Below are 5,076 nucleotides of genomic sequence, written 5' to 3'. Positions count from 1 at the left end.
GGTTTGATAACACAAACTAACTTCACCAACCTAAAGGACATTCTTCTCAAAAAGAAGATAGTGCAGGACCTTATTTGGTGAACACCTAATTCTTTGGTAAACACTTGTTCCAAACTTAAAATTGATGTTGAAATCAGTGCTGGTGATTTTCTAGCATTTTTTTTTTTTTTAACTGAAGCCATGGCTTTAAAAATTGTTACCACGATTAACACAAAGACATCAGAACTTGTACTGGAAGTTTTCTTATGACAGAGAGTTTTGATCTGCTTCCAATTTTTAGTGTATACACCTCCATCTCCATCCTCTCCATTCTTTTTTCCCTATCTGCATCACCCTCTCCCTTCCTCTGACCTAAAGCGTAGCAGAACAGAGACAACAGGGGCCTGACCTGATTTTCTTTTATTGCATTGTAATACTGCCAAGTCCCAAAGAGCTGTCTTCTGTATTACCATGTCATCACTTATTCATGACAGTCTCCAAACACAGTGCCTGGATCCACAGCCACACTAGTCCTGCATTCTAAATCACACCCCAAAATTCACACAAACACAAACACACAGACACACACACACCCAACAATTGCCTCAGGAGTCCAGGTTCGTGATACAACAGGTAAATTCTGCCTGTTATATGTAGTATACTCACCAACAGCTGAAGAGGGTAAAGCATCCTAGGGTTTTGGTTCCTCAAACGCAGCTCTAGAGACCGTGAAAATCCTGCTGCCTTAGGTAGAACTCAGTGGATATAGCCAAAGAAGCTTTTGGAGTGCAGGTAAATGATGATATTAAAAACAACAGATAACACTGGCGGAATGTGCTGAAAATGAATGGGAATGATGAAGATGATAAAAAAAAAAATCTGATATATGGTGATGATAATGATGATGATAATGTTAACAATGACAGCCATAGTGTTGATGATGCTCATGATATTGCCTATGGTGGTGATGGTAAATAAGGTTTGATGATGACGCTGGGATGGATCTTGTGATGGAGGTTGTGATGGATAATGTGGTTACACTGCTGCTGTCATGGATCCTGTGATGGATGATTTGATGAATGGTGGATATTTCTGCTGCTGCTGTCATGGATGGAGTGATTTAGACTGCAAGGGATGATGCTGCCACTGATTGATCATGTGATGGATGATGTTGCCACGGTGATGGATGATGTGATTTAGGATACGATACTGATGGATAAAGTGATAATGTGATAGATGATGTGATGTATGATGTGATGGTTGATGTTAATTGCTGACGCAATGATAAATGATGATGATGAGGAGGATAAATGATGATTATGATGATGCTGTATGATTATAATGATAAAAATGGAAATGATGACAACAATGAGGTGGTGTTGAGTCGCGATAATGAAGATGGTGCAGATGGCTACAGCATCCTTTATTATCATCACACTGTTAACAGTCATGATTATAAAGATGCAACAATGAACAGGATGAATAATGATATTCATGCTGCAGGTGGGGTGGTGCAGTTGGTAGCACTGTTGCCTCGCAGCAAGAAGGTTGCCGGTTCGCATCCCGGTGGGGGCACCGGAATCTTTCTGTGTGGAGTTTGCATGTTCTCCCCGTGCAGCGTGGGTTCTCTCTGGGTTCTCCGGCTTCCTCCCACACAGTCCAAAAACATGTTGAGGTTAATTGGTGATTCTAAATTGTCCGTAGGTGTGAATGTGAGTGTGCTTGGTTGTCTGTCTCTGAGTGTGGCCCTGTGATAGACTGGTGACCTGTCCAGGGTGTCCCCTGCCTTCACCCTGAGTCAGCTGGGATAGACTCCAGGCCCCCCGCGACCCTAGTGAGGATTAAGTGGTGTATAGACAATGGATGGATGGATGCTGCAGGTGGATGAGGATTTGGAATGGTGACGTGGTGATCAAGACAAATATAATGATCACGACTGACACACGTGGATATCTTGATAATAAGTATGAGGAAAATGATTATGATGATGAAAAATGAAACAGAAACATAATAGGACTCTCACTGCGCTCCTAATAATGTTACAATTCATGACATATGGAGAAAAAAACTCTTGGATCTAGCCCTTTTCTATTTACAGTGATAAACTGTGTGAATACTCCTTGTTTTGGTGTGTTTGCTTTTCCCTTGAAACTCATTTTAATCCCACATCTTCTTCTGATTGATAATACTAATATTGGTTTTTCTTTTCTTTCCCTTCCTATAATCTTTACGAACACTATGATTATTTCACAATAACAGCAGTGCTTGAAAGCCAGACAGCTAATAGGAATTGTTATGAAATCTATTTACAGAAGTGTTCGTGTGAATTAGAGCTATCTTTTTAAAGTGGGTATTGGAACTGCAATCATTTAAGAGAATCAATTTTCATAGTAAACTCGCAGTGTTTGTAGATGAAGATAGGTTTTCTCATTGGTGATTACTTGGCTTTCAATCTGCTGGAATGTTTTACAGTGTAAATGAGAGGCATGGTAATCTGGAGCAGTTGGTCTTACTTAGTAAATGCTGTAGAAAAATAAATAGAGATTGGGATAACTGACCTGGAGTGCTCTGGTGTTGGAGTCAGCTATGGAGGACCTGAGATTGCGACCAAAAAAGTAATATGGACACAGTCTGTACAGGAACAAGTTGGACTGGAACAAGCTGACCTTTAACAGCCGCTGGAAGGAAAAGGCAGAGAACAGAATAAAAGGATATGAGATATAAACACAGAAGTCAGACTCACCATCCTCTCCATCTGGATATTTTTTCTACTCTTAGTCTTTCTCCTGTTTTCTTGACTTCAAATGGGTGTGGTGCCATTTGGGTTATTAAAATGGCTCTTATGCCTTCTTTTGTGACTCCTGAATATGAATGAGAGGGAAGATGCCACAGCACCCTACTGCAGTGTTAATCTTCTGATGAAAATGTTTCAAACAAGGATCAAAGGGAAAGTAGTTTCAGCTCAGCTCCTCAGTCTGTCTTAACCCTTTGTAGGGGTCATTGACATATTTTGAAATTTAAAATTTTAACCCTGGAGTGTTATTTGTGGATATAAGAGGACATTTTTCTCTTTTCTTTTTTTTTAAAGTTTCAGATTAGACTGCAAATCAAAGTCAAAGCAGTTGCCATATACAATTCTTCACCTTGGGTTAAAAAAATAAAAATAAATAAAAAAAAATCCAAATAATATGTGGATAAATTATTGTATAAAATACACAAATGAAGGTGTAGAAACATTTATTTCTAAATCACCAGTCACACTTACGGAACTTTTGACAACTGTGTCCAAATATCACTGTAGGTCACTCATGATTGGTCAGAGCATAGTTATATATAATAAAGATGTTTCGTCCACGCTGTCAGCCAATGGAATCACACGACCACACTGGCGGCCATCTTGCCACGGTACGCTCACTCACCCATAACATTGTGTTGTAATGTTGCATGGACTTTTTAAATAACCATAACTTCCTAAATTTTCAATTGATTTTCAAACGGTTTGGTTTTTTTATAAATGTCAGAGGTCTAGTTATAACACTGCACTTATGGATAATTATGTTACACTCTCACGGCCAGCAACAATTAGTATTTTAATTATTTAGTATTTTATTTGTAGTTTTCTCATTTGAATTGTAGCCACATTAATAACGTTTGTAAGAAACCAAACTGCTTGTAAATCCGTCATGATTTCAGCGAGATAAGAGTATTTACATTTGTGCAGATCACTCGCCTTCCTTCACGTACCACAGGTTTCGCCAGAGAGCTTCCCCGTGTCAGGTTGGCCGAAGGGTGATCCCGTTCGAAACACTGCCTTACGACACCTGGCCTTTATTATACATATCTATGGGTCAGAGGCCATAGTGACTGTGATGTAGCCTGACTTTCATTGATTGGCTGGATGAAGTCACGTGATTCTGCCCCCCTTCCATTTTTAAGGCCTGCGGAAGTTACTATATATGGTTCCTTGCCTAATATAGGGTTACATTTATTACAATGACAGGCTTAAGCATTTGCACAGTCCCTGTCTTAATTTAAAGCTACAATAATCAATGATTTCATGAAAAAAAAAAAACTCAGTGTAATGTGAAAGTGGATGCTTGAAGTGACCAATCCCCAGAAATTGGAGGTGCAAACTTTACTTCATTTAAGATCACAATGGCCTTTGTAACTACATTACAGTATTTTGTGATTGCAAATGTGCTCTTAGAGAAACATAAGGAAACTGGGATCTGTCACATTCTCATTATCACCTTCTTAATAGTGCTATAATAGTGTTACAGCTTACTTGCTACCATATCTATCCATTATCTAAAGACATTCTTAGTCGTTGTAGGGTCGTGGTTTGCTGGAGCCTATCCCAACTGATTTAGGACAAAGGCAGGGTACACCCTGGACCCTGATATGCCCTGGAGAGACAGACAACCAAGCACATCCACATTCACACCAATGGACAATTTAGAGCAGGGGTGTCAAACTCATTTTCATCCCGGGCCACATAAGCATTACGTTTGCAATCAAAGGACCAGCTGTAATTGTATGTGACTGTAGTGACTGTATAAATGTAACGACTCCATAACATATTGGTAAATAATTGTCTCTGCATTTGATTATTATTTATTCTATGTACAAATATTGTGCATGCATAACCTAAAAGCAAAATATATGTAGCAGGGCTCCAGACTAACTTTTCCAATGGTAGCAACTTTCTTCGTTCGTCGCACTAGCTAATGATTTGGTCCCCCACCCCATATTTTGTTGGTTCAGCATTGCCACAGCTATTAATGCACCATGCAGCCAATGAATAGTTGTTTTTGCATAACTTAGTTATGTTGCAACGATTTTCAGCGATACAAAACTTGATATTTGTAAAATGTTTTAATCTGAAAATATATTTATTTTGTCACCAGTCCTCTCCTGATATCACTCATTAACTGGACACAGGCTAAACAATTGCTGAGCATGTTCATGAGTTGATGGTAGATATGGCTGATGTTCCCTAAACGCCTCACATGCTGCTCCGGTAGATGCTACCAGGTGTCTGCAGTGCTGCGTCTCTGACAGGTGAGCAACCAAGCATTTGTTGGAAAACAGTGGAAA

This window comes from Stegastes partitus, unplaced genomic scaffold (assembly GCF_000690725.1).
Source record: "Stegastes partitus isolate 25-593 unplaced genomic scaffold, Stegastes_partitus-1.0.2 Scaffold609, whole genome shotgun sequence".
Lineage (NCBI taxonomy): Eukaryota > Metazoa > Chordata > Actinopteri > Pomacentridae > Stegastes > Stegastes partitus.
This window is presented reverse-complemented; position numbering follows the sequence as displayed.